We start from the raw sequence: 13232 nt of genomic DNA, 5'->3' as shown, positions 1-13232 counted from the left end.
ATTTAGTAGATTTCTTGTATCATCTTTAATTTGTCCACACATTTACTTGTATCGTCCTTAAAAATCTTTGAACATGTTTTAAATTGTTCTTTCTGTTTATTTGTCTGAAATTTTATCTAAGTCACTGTCATTGGCCACTATTCTTACAGGAGTCTCACTTTTTTGAAGAGGCATTTTGTCTTGACTTTTCACATTATTGACATTTTTATGTTAAATTTTGCCCATCTTGAGTTAATTTGCTGAGACTTTTTGACACATCTAAGTTCAGTTCTTTCAGTGCTTAGTTTTTCTACTATCTCAAAAATCTTGGCTGGGCTCAGGGTTGATTAATGTTCAGTTATAGGGAGATTTGGTATTGATTCAAGAATGGAATAGTTGAAGATGATGGGCTGGTGAGAGTGGGGACCTGAGGCATAGCCTCTGTCCTCTTAAACCAGAGTCAATGCAGGCTTAGTTACCGCAAGACAGCTATTCAAAATATAGTCTGATCATCAAAGCCTGGGTCAAAGAGTGCTCAGGGAGTATTCATTGAATGCAGAGGTCTCTAACTCCATGTATTGATGTGTATTCAGAGTGGTGAATGAGGGTTCCAGGTGAATCATGTATGTACTTCCCTAGTCAGTGAGTGTACCTTGTGCCAAAGACATGTACTAAAAAGGTGAGAGTATCATATTTCTCTGGCTTCACTAGACTTATTACACACTAGCAAGGGATATTATAGTAGATAAGGGTTATCTAGAAATCTTTACCTCTCAACTACATGTCTAGGGTGAGCATATTGAGTGGTCAAAGTATGCACTAGATGAAGAGGGTTCTGGGACCTCTTACTTGTCTCCATCAGGAAGAGAGGCAGAAGTATGCACACAACTCATAGAGTCCAGAGATTCCTTGCCTGACCCCACCAGAAGCTGGATGTGTTGAAGAAGTGTGAATCAGAGGCTAAGGGTTCAGAGACTGATCACATGTTTGTACAGGGAACTAGGATCATGTTGGAAGTGTCTAAGTCTCTAATCTTCAAATATTCTAAAAGTGCCATCATTGTTCTCACTGTTTATGAGACATATAGTAAAAGTGAGACTATGTTCTTATTTTTCATCACTGTACAAAGAACAAAAGCACACTGGATTTTTGAGCACCTCTTTTCTTCTCATTGTGGAGATATAATCTATTGTTGGACAAGGAGAGTCTATTAGATTCATAACAATAAATGTACAATGTACAGGAGACTGTTCACATTAACCTTTCCCCAATTACACCAATCCCTGGAAATTATCTGATTAGGAATCCTGATTCTCTGGAACCCTTATTAGTGAGCAGAGTTTTTACGCACCAGAAAGGGATATTCACCAGTATGATGTTAACATTCTAGATCGCACACCTGTATTTTGTGTTTCATTGCCATAACTTAACCACACAAAGCCTTTAAAGAGGAAACTGACCATCTGAAATTACAAACTAAGGAATGACCTCATAAGTGCTATCAGTGGAATGAGGTGACTTCTGAAGTGGAAACTTAAGGGTTCTTTGGAAAGTCAGTTGTGTTGGATGCTGTTTTGCTGGGGCAAAGAAGTGAAGGAGTGTTTTCCTGAAGTGGACATAGGTAAAAGACTAAGGCAAAGTCATAAAGAAACGTTTAGCTTAAGTAAACGTAGTAGAAAGGATGTTCTGCTAAAGCAAGGATATGAAAGGACACGTGATGAAAGATTCTCTGCTAATTACGTACATGTATCGGCCCACCTTACATTGTGTAGTTGAGCTCCATTCGTTGTGACTCCATAGAGAGAAACACACCAAAAAACTTCTGGTGGTGTGCTGTAGTTTTTTGCCACTTTTGTGAACTCTGGCTGATTGGCAAAGTGATGTCAGCTGAGATGGATGCATGTGCTGAGACAGGACATGTGATATATGAAGGAAAAGAGTGACTGCCACCTGCCCAGCCACAATGCCTCTCCAACAGCACATAGAATCCAACTTAGAACCACTAGTAATAACTCATGAACCCAGTCTACCTGCCCATCAACCAAGCAACCCACCCACCATCTGATCATGGATTCTGACCCAGAACCTAGGGACCACCAGACCCACTCTGCACATCCTTCTAAAGAGTGAATCTCTGAATAAAAGCCTAAATAAAATAAAACTCAAAATTAAAAACTCATAAAGTCAAAGAAAAACCTCAAAAGAAAGTTTCACCAAAATACTGGATCATGTGGAAGAAAAAATATTAACGGTATCAGAGGTAAGGTAGAAGAAAGGGAGGAAACTGATCATTCAGTAAAAGAAAATGTTGAAGCTAAGAAACAAACAAACAGAAAACAGGAAGGGCACACACAGGAATTTGGGACACTATAAAAAGACCAAATCTATGAATAACAGGCATGGAAGATGGAGAAGAAATCTAGATCAAAACACTGGGCGGTGGTGATGCACACCTTCAAACTGAATGATGCGTTAGCAGAACACCCCTGCTCCTATGTCTGCTTCAGCTAAACATTCCTTTATGACTTTGCCTTAGTCTTTTACCTATGTCCACTTGAGGAAAACTCTAAGTCTACATAAAAGCAGCATGGTATGGCATGAAGCATGCTCATTGATCAGTAGAATAAAATTAAAGACCTAAGTACAATAAGTCCACACACCTGCTGCCTGATTTTTTTTTTTAATGAAGAAACCAAAAATGCACACTGGAGAGAAGGCAGCATCTTTAACGAATGGTCAAACTAGATAGCTACATGTGGACAAATAGATCCAGATCCTTAGCTCTCATTCTGCAATAAACTAAACTCTAAATGGATAAAGGACCTTGACAAAAGACCTGATGCCTTGACAGTGCTAGAAGACAGAGTAAGGAATGTGCTTGAACTTGAACTCGGCAGAGAAAATGACTTTCTAAACAGGACGCCAGTAGCATATGCAGTAAGACCAACTGACAAGAGACCATACGAAACTAAGAAGCTTCTGCACAGAAAAGGACATCACTGGACTGACACGGAAGCAAATTTAATGAGACAAAATCTTCACTATGTCTACATCTGACCAAAGGCTGGTATCTAAAATATACAAAGAACTCAAAACTAACGTAAGAAAACAGACAACCCAATTAAATCATGGGGTATGACAATAAATAGAGAATTCTCCAAAGCTAAAATAGAAATATCTGGGAAACATATGTTAAAGTATTCAACATCTTTCTCCATCAGAGAATTGTAAATTAAAACTACGTTGAGATTTTATTCTATTCCAGGTAGAATGGTCAAGACTTTTTAAGTAAATAAATAAATACAAAAGAACAAAACCAAAAAAAAAATCAAAATAATAAGAATTGACAGCAGATGCTCTTATGTATGTGGGAAAAGAGGAAGGCTTACTCACTACTGCTGGGAGTGCAGATTGATGAAACCACTATGGAAATCAGTATGGAGACTCCACAAAAGTTAGAAATAGATCTACCACACAATCCATCTATGTACTCTTGGGCATACACTCAAAAGGCTCCAAATCCTACTATAGAGACGCCTGCCCACCCATGCCATTGCTGCTCTATCCACAACAGCCAGGAAATAAAAACAGCTTTTTATCATCCAATGAAAGAATAATGAAAATGTAGTACATTTACATTTATTATTCAGCTGTTTCAAAAAATGAAACTATGAACTTTACAAGTAAGTGGATGGAAATGGGAACAATCATTCTGAACAAGGTAATCCAGACACAAAAAGATCAACATCAGCTTTTTTCACGTGTAGATGTTAGCTTCAACTCTTTAGATATGTGCGTGCATTTGGAATACCAATGGAGATTAGTGAACTAGTTGGGAGCTATGAGCAAGGAGGTCTTTCAAGGTAGGGCACATAGAATACAGTGTTATAAAGAAGGAAAGGGAAATAATGGAACTGGAAGGATGAAATGGGATAAGAGATGGGAGAGCTATGTGAAGAAGGGAATATGGGGAGGGATAACTAACACTAAAGGCCTTTTGAAAAAGCCATATAGAAACATACTACTGTAAAAAGTCCTGAAAATATACACACATATAAAAATAGTTTAAAGGGAGTTACCCTACAGAGATCTGGGGAACGAGCAGTGAGGGACAATACTTCAACTGCACACCACATGCTGGCAAATAAAAACTCCAGTACTAGGAATGGGTTACCTATTTTTTGAGTTCTTGGCCAATGGGCTCAGACAGACCTCCAGATGTTATAGGATGTTGACAGTGCTCTTAGTTATCCTGCAGAATTGATAGTAAGATCCTATTGCTGAAAACTCCACATACTGAGTCAGAGAACATGGAGGAATTACACTGGTACTCACTTCGACGCTTCGTCCCTAGTGGCTAGCTTTCAAAATGCTGGATGGTACTATGGATGCTACCAGAGGAGAAAGGCACTCACCGTTCTCACCCAGCTGGGAGCCCTACTATAATGACTGGCCTAACAAGACATACCAGTTGGTGCAATATTGGCACAGATGTTATGAGAGTAACCAACCACTTTATGATTGGATCCAAGGTCTGTTCCATGAGATAGAACCCATCCCTGGAACTGTTACTAAAGTCAAGAGCCTGTGGTTAAAGCAATCTTAGGTCCTAGAGGAATACCTACCACTATTATTCTGCTAAATAGGCATAGTATTAAAGTGACTCCTAATAATGCCTTGGTAGACCTAGAGATCCGTGCATCTCTCAAGTCTCATCAGACAATTTGTCTTGCAGTAGATAGCAATTAACACAGATACGCTTAACTAGTCAACATGCAGAGAATAAGAGGCTGAAATGCTCATCCCTAAACAGGGTATCTATATCATATCCTTGTACATGAGGCACATGGATCTTCATGGAAAAGGTGTGTGGAAAGACTGTAAGAACCAGAGGTGGTATATGACACCAAGGGAACGGTGTCTCCCATATATAACAGAGCAGCTGCACATATGAAGTCACATGAGTTGTGACAAAATACAAAGACCTGAGCAAGCTTAGGTCACAAAACCCCAGCATAGAGAGTGGGAAGCTGAAAACACTCTAGGCCCAGGTAAGCAGGCAGATTATACAGAGATCTAGCAGCTTACAGGCCTAGGCCTAGGGGTAGTTGGAACATAAATAGAAATGATCTGGGCTCAGCCAAACCATGTATTCAAAAGTTTGAGTACGCCTCTCATCTCATCACCTTCTCTGGTCAACAAAAGTCACATTTACAGTTGACATTAGAAAACGCAACATTTTTCCTAAGTGATTCTAGAATCTAGTGATTTGTCATCTTGGAGATGACAAGTTACCAGTTTGAAAAAATAATGGAACAAGCGAAACAACTGGCCGCACTGGCTAATCTGGAGCCTGGTGCTACCATGGAGACTCCTTCAGGAAATTTTTAGAAAGTGGTTTTGGTGTTTTTTGTTTTTTGGTTTTTTCTTGATTTCATTTTCACCTTTAGATCTCCTGACAATGTAAATATTTATGCCTAAAAAACTGACTTGATTGTAGAAGGAAGGCATCACATATTAATAAGATCTGTCAATTGGTTCTCACTGGACTCCAAGCTTCCTGTGATAGCTGGTCTTTATCACAAACTTTATCAGATTTTGAGTTACCTGGGAGGGAAACCTCTGCTTTCCAACAAAGGCCTAACAGAGAAGAGAGGACTACTCTCCAAGTGGGCAGAACTTTCCAGAAGTGCCTCTTCTTGCAAAAGTAAGCTTTTCTGTTGTTGCCCTGCCATCCCTTACAGCATGCCAGCTTCTCCAGCCTTCCAATCCAGGCTTAGTACCAGTGAATTTCCAGAGGGCTTTCAGGATCAGTTTACAACATCAAGATATCTAAGTTTGTGAACTGATCAGCTACTACTGAGTTTTCTGCCTCCCCACAATGCAGATGGTCAGGACTACCTAACCCTTATTATAAAATCCAATCTAAAAGACTCTGTGTGTGTGTGTGTGTGTGTGTGTGTGTGTGTGTGTGTGTGTGTGTGTGTGTGTGTGTGTGTGTTCTGTTCCCTTAGAAAACCCTGTCTAATATACTATCCTAAATGTATAATGTGAGGATTCTTAAGGAAACAGTTTCACAACACTGTAAGGCATTCAGTGAAGATATTTAATATTTAATATTTTCTTTCCTTTTTTTTTCCTTCGTGTAGAAGTGGTAGTGAGTGTGTGTGGTCTATTGTCATGTGGTGTGTGCATATATGCACTGGTTTGTGTGTACATGCATAGAAACCAGAGGAAAATATTAAGTGTTCTGCCCTGTCACTCTCTGCTTTATTACCTTGACACAAGGCCTATGACTAAGGCTGGCGCTGGGCTGGAAGCCAACAAGCCCTAGGCTTCCCCCCCCCCACCCCCGTCTTCCTTTCCTACACCACTGGGTTTACAGGTGTATGGGTGGCTACATTTAACTTTTTACATCATTGCTGGGGGGTTGAATGTAGTTCTTCATGCCTGTCAAGTGCTTTTATTCACTAAACCTCCTCTCCAGCCACCCTAATGCATTCTTCATGTTTTAATCTCTAGTATATTCATTAAATAAAAGTTCTTAATTTGTAAGTGCCTGCAAAGTTCTGACATAAACACACGTCAAATGAATGTGGTGTCTCCTCCTCTTTCTGCTTCCAAATATGAGGAACAGCTACATGTGGCACACTGACAGTATTTAAAACGATTAGGGTAAGGGATGGTAGGTAGGTTCAGTGGGTAAAGATGCCTGACACCAATTCTGATGATCATTGTTTGGTTCCCTGGTACCCACATAGTAGAAGGAGATCTGGCTCCCACAGTTATCCTCTGATCTTCATACACATACAATAGCACCCATCCCCTGCCACCATCACACACATACAAACAGAAAAATAAATGGAATGAATTTACATTTAAATGCTGCTATTGGCTTTATATTTCTCCCATCTGTACCCCAGGCATATTGTAAACTTTGAACCATATCAGAAAGCTGAACCGATCAAATGAAGAGCCTCCAATTTTTATTAATAAACTATTATTTCTCAAGTCTGGAAAATTCTTGAGTTTACATGAATTTACTCTGGAGAAAAAAAAAAAGTTTGTAACCACAGACAGGTTTCATAATCACTCCAAGGATGACAAGTTCTTCTTGAGGACAATTCCTTTTGCTTTCTGTAAATGGAGGTGAGAAATATAACTTGTTCCTTTCACCAAACCACAAAAAAAAAAAAAAAAGACTGACATCATTCTTTTACCACAGGAATTGGAACTACATGTTCTATCAAGAGACTGTATTCACATTCTCACGCCTAGCATAGAGGATTAATTGCGTGCAGAGATGTTGAGGGAGGGAAGAGAAGGGGAAAGCCACAGCACAGTTATTGGTTGTAGAGAACACCCAGTCTAGCATTTTCCCCTTCTAGTACTTTTCTTCCTATAAGTGTCAAGTGAATATTTGTTTCTTTTTTCCCCTTCTGGGTTATGCCCTCTCAGTTGGAGCCAAGCTAGTTGTCTAGACTGGCAATGAACAAAAGTTATATGCTTCCTGGAAAGAAAAAGTCGTCACATATTAAACTGTTTAGTAATAAGGAGTGAGTCTACAGAGACATCATGGGAAACTGGCAATGATGTAGTAAAAATACCTGATTAAAATTTGTTTTGAAAGCCAGGCACAACACTGCATGCCTTTAGTCCCAGCACTGTGGAGTCAGAGGTAGGATGACATCTATGAGTCCTAGGACAGCATGGACTACACAGAGAAACACTGTCTCAAAAAACATTAGTAAACTAATTAAAATTCATTTTTTGGTTTTGCTCTGATTTGTTGTTCCTTTTCAAGACTTGGCTTCTCTGTGTGGCCCTGGCTGTCCTAGAACTCAATTTGTAGACCAAAATGACCTCAAACTCAGAAGACCAAAAACTCAGGACTTGCCTCCCAAGTCCTGGGATTAAAGGCATGGGCCACCACCACTGGGCCCCGTTTTCTAAAATAGGACGAGACCTAAAAATTTAGAAACATTGTTATCTTCATTGCTTTTCTATTGCTATGACAAAACACCATAACCAAAGCAACTCATTAAAGAAACTTTTATTTAGGCTTATAGTTTCAGAGGGTTGGTGCATGTGTTGTCAATGCAGAGGAAGGAAAAACTGAGAGCTCACACCTTGATCTGCAAGTGGGAGGCAGAGAAAGCTAACTCAAAATGTCACAAGTCTTTTGAAACCTCAAAGTCTACCATCAGCGACATACTTCTACCAGCAAGTTTGCAAGCACCTCCTAATCTTCCCCAAAGAGCCAGTGACAACAGACCAAACGTTTAAATATTTGAGCCTGTGGAGGACATTCTCAGTCAAACCAGCCAGGAGCCACCTCTCCAAATATACATGACTACCAAAATGTTGACATGACATCCCAAGAGGTTCAAGTGAGCCTGGACCCTCAATCTTTACCCTCTCTTTACTATTATAATGGGGATAAAGGAGAACTGTATTATAAAGTCAAATTTAAACCTTATAGTGACATTGAAAGAAATATTTAGAAACTACTATTTTTATGGTCATCATATTTTGTTTCAATATTATTATTTCTAAAAGCTACCTAGATCCATCTTTACCTTAACTACAGAAAAAAAAATTGGTGAGATAAATTTAATTACTATATTCTGAAGTGAGACATGAGAATACAGGAAAACCTTGAAAGGGAGCATTATAGATACTGGATCATATAGGCAGGCAATATACCACTGAAGACATAGACTCTTTAAGGTCACTGGCTTCAGTTCTGATTGTGAAAACACATATTCCAATGAAGACTATTTAAAAGGAGAAAATCAATTTCACAGGGGAAAAGCTTGAGAAAAAACATTGGATCTGAATCCTGCTATGGCCTTCCTGTAAGAGCGCCTTCTCTTACCCCAACACCTTTTCCTGGAACTTCTACTTATTCCTCTTGGTGCAGAACCAAAGTTCCCCTACCTCTTTTCTGCTGCCTCTCTCAGCCTTTCCTCACAGCCCATCTCCAAATTTTGTGTTACCTCTGACTCACAGAAACACCTTCCAGAGACGCCATAGCCACCACACTTGCCTCCTATCCAGACTGGGCAATGGCAAGTGAAGAACAGAACCCACCCAACAAAAACAAAACGAGATACCTCTACCTCAATATCATGACTCCAGAAGCCTGGATCCCTGAACAGAAAAATGCAAATATGATCAACCAAGATAAATATCTTCTAGAATCTAGCAACTCTATGGCAATAGGCCTTGAGAAAAGCAATTTATTCAGCTGAAGCACAGGAAAAGGATCTCAAAATAGCAGGTCAGGAAGATATGAATAAATACCTTAATAAAGGCTGCAAAAATATAAACAGTTGAATGAAACAAAATATTGCAAGACATGAAAGTAGAATTTAACAAAGAAATAGAATCACGAAAGAAACTCAAACTGAAATATAACTGGAACTGAAAATTTTAGGATGTTAAACAAAAAAACTCACATGTAAGCTTCACCAAAAAACTAAAAGACATGGAAGTGAGAATTTAAGATCTTGAAGACAGGGCAGAGAAATTTAAAGAAAATGTTAAGTCTTAAAAAAAAAAATCCAAATCCAGGGAACTGAAGAAAATCTGGAACTCTATGAAAGGATAAAATCTACAAACAAATAATTGGTATAGAACAGTGGTTCTCAACCTTCCTAATGCTGCAAACCTTAAATATCTCATGTGTGGTGACCCCAAACCATAAAATTATTTTCTTGCTACTTCATAACTGTAATTTTGCTACTGTTATGAATCGCATGTAGGAAGCATGCAAAATACCAAATAGTCAAGACCAGAAAAGGGATTCACTACAACACATAATCAAAACACTAAATATTCAAAATAAAGAAAGGATATTAAAAGCCACAAGTGAAATAGAGCAAGTCACATATAAAGGCAGACCCATTGAATAACACTTGACTTTCTGTAGAGACTCTAAAAGCCAGAAAGGCCTAGATGGGTGTTCTACAAATTCTAAGATACCATAGATGCCAGTCCAGACAACTACATCAGCAAAACTATCAGTCACCATCAACAGAAAAAGAATAAAATCAAATTAATGCAATATCTATCTACAAATCTAGCTCTACAAAAGCTACTAGAAAAAAGCTTCGGTCTAAGGAGGTTAACTATATTAAAGAGGACAGAAGACAAGCAATAATCCAAGAATAGTAAATCAAAAGGGAGAAAAACAACCATTCCACAACAACAAAATAACAGGACGATAAACATTGTTCATTAATACTTCTCAATATTAAAGGTCTCAATGCCCCAATAAAAAGACATGAACTAACATATCAGATTAGAAAGATGAATTAGTATTCATCTTTCTGCTGCAGCCAAGAAACACAACTCATCATCAAAGACAAACATTATCAATTGGAAACTGGGTTAAGAAGCTGTCTCTGTTAAGTACATTGCTTTGTTTTAGGACTTATTATTTTATTTTACATATATGAATGTTTTGCCTGCATGTATGACTCTGTACCTCACATGCATACCTGGTACCCACAGAGTTTTAAAGAAAGCATTGGCTGCCAGACTCCTTGCCGTGATGGTCATAGACTCTAATCCTTTGTAGCTAGGGCCCCAGTGAGCCCATTTTTTTCTATAAATTTCCTTGGTCACAGTGTTTTAGTACAGGGATAGAAAAGTAACTAAGACCTTTGTCAAAAACTGTAGAGCAGGGACTGGGGCAATGGCTCAGGAGTTAAGAGCACTGGCTGTTCTTCCAGAGGACCCAGGATTGATTCCCAGCATCTTCATGGTAGCTCACAATAATAATTCTTGTTCCAGGAAATCCAACATCATCTTCTGACCTCCTCAGGCACCAGGCACACATGTGGCACACATGAACTCATATAGGCAAAACATCAACACACATAAAACAAACCTATTTTAAAAATTAAAAATGAAAACCATACAGCAGATTCAAAATATATGCAACAGAAGCTGAGATATAACTCAGTAGGTCAAGTGCTTGCCTACCATGCATGAAGCCATAAATTCCGTCTGCAGCACATTTTAAAACAAACTCGGCATGAGGGTACATATTTGTGATCTTGAGTACTCAAGGACTAGAGGGAGGAAGATCTGACATTTAAGGTCATCTTAGGCTACACAGTGAGTTTGAGGCTGCAAGAGACTCTGTCCCTGAAACAGAAAAGATATAAACCAAGCTGAAAAAACAAAGCAAAGCAAAGCAAAGCAAAGCAAAGCAAAGCAAAGCAAAGCAAAGCAAAGCAAAGCAAAGCAAAGCAAAGCAAGGTTAGGGCTTATTAGGCAGTCTGCTCATTTGTCTCTAATCTATGAAAATTAGGGTGCTCTTGTTTTCTTTCATTTTTGTATCATGCAGATAAGACCAACTGAAATTTTTTTAAAGATAATGAATGAATAATTCATATGTCTGACTAATTATGTTTTGGGATAAAATAGTATATTATTTCCAAAATCTGGTGCTCATATGGAACACATTAGAGCACACGGTTTACAATGCCAGTGTGTAGAGTATAAAATATATAACATTTTTAAAATGTTCGGTTCTGAAGAGTGTGCTACTAGAGCAAGCACAGTCAAGGACTTGCTCTAAAAGTTTTTCTGGAGTCTCAGTTGTGACAGACCTAACTTCCAAAGCCTGGCTGGTTAGCTTTATCTCTTACAGCAGTAGCCTAGATGGGATCAACAGTGGAAGAGGGAAATGGTAGCTTTCCTTGGTGATGCTTTTAGCAAGAACTTCAGTTTTGCACTTTCCACAATGCACCTGAGAAGGCGGATTGACTCTGTGTTCATGGGCTTATTGTTCAGAACAGAAGGTATCTGCACTCTAGGGAGTTTACAGAGACAGTCACTGACAAGAAATACCAGAAGACAAGCATCGAGCTTCATTTACGACAGTAAATGGCTTCTTGAAAGAAAATAAGAAAATAGACTATTACCCTTTGATGCCTCTGAAAAGAATGTCTTCAAGTTAATTTTTATAAATGAACTACTGATGTAAGAAAAAATATATCAGTATCATAAGAGATGAACACACCAGCTGTTTGAATTGCTTTGTGAGAGGTAATGGCCCTCTCCTCTCAAGCAGACTTCCCAGAAATATTTGGATTCTTGTTAAAAGACAGGAAGGGCCTAAAAAACAAAATCTGCACTTGTGAAAGGAACCCAGATAATGTTGGTACTCCTGGCCTGGGACCCGTACTACATACCGCAGAGACTAGATAATAGTTTCTTAAAGTGTGGGCTGAGTCTATGGGGGCCTTGGTGACGTAAATGTTTAATATTGAGGGTTTCTACCCCACCTTGGATCATTTAGTTCTCAGACGAAAGACATACAACCTCTATATTTATAATGAGCCTTTACAGACTAGGCAGATATGTGCTGTCTGACCTATTTTGCCTACTTCCCTAACCGTGAGATATAATTTGCCATGTCTACCTGAGCCACTCCAATTGGGCAGCCCTCATGGCCATGTTTTCATGATTAACCTACCTCATGGTGTCTTCTCCTCGCTCCCCATCTTCCTCTCTCCTCCCCATTCTCCTCCCTTTTGTGGTCCTGCCTCAGACCCCACCTCAGGATCTGAAACTCTGCCTACCTCCCTTCTGTCTGGCTATAGGCTGTAGGCATCTTACTGATCAATCAGAGATAACTTGCAGGCAAGGTTCCAAAGCATCATTTGGTGTACATGGGTTCTCCCCATCCACACGGGCAACCAGACCTCATGGGCCAGTGCTTAGCATTACAATATATAGCAACAGACCAAACCTCAACAGGGGCTGTGGAACAGTGTGGGAGTTCTGAAAAGCTTGGTCACCGTACAAGGTTTCTGAAGGCACAGCAAATACAAATTAATCCTAACTCAAACGTATACCAAAGCTGAGATGGCCCTGACCTTGCTCCTGACCCGTGCTGCTTTTTGTAGCTTCACTGATGTCCTGATTGTGACCACACAACACACTGAGCACCTTGAGAGGGTTCACGCTGGACGACATCTTCAGAGGCTTCCAGAAATGGCTCAGATTCCAGGTGGCTGTGTGTACTATTTTTTCTTGATGTACAAGGTTTTCTGTCCTTATAGAAACAGAAAGAAAAATATTTCCAATATTCCCTTATCATGTATTCCCTTCAGCATGTAAGTACCCAGTTACTGTGTCTATGAGTTGTCTTATGTTAGAGTGTTTGATTTTTAAAATTACTGTTTTCTGACCCAAGTCTAACAAAACAAAACAACTGTTAAATGAATATAGCT

The sequence above is a fragment of the Mus musculus genome, chromosome 10, assembly GCF_000001635.26.
Source record: "Mus musculus strain C57BL/6J chromosome 10, GRCm38.p6 C57BL/6J".
Lineage (NCBI taxonomy): Eukaryota > Metazoa > Chordata > Mammalia > Rodentia > Muridae > Mus > Mus musculus.
The sequence above is the reverse complement of the archived record's forward strand: the minus strand, read 5'-3'. Positions refer to the sequence as shown.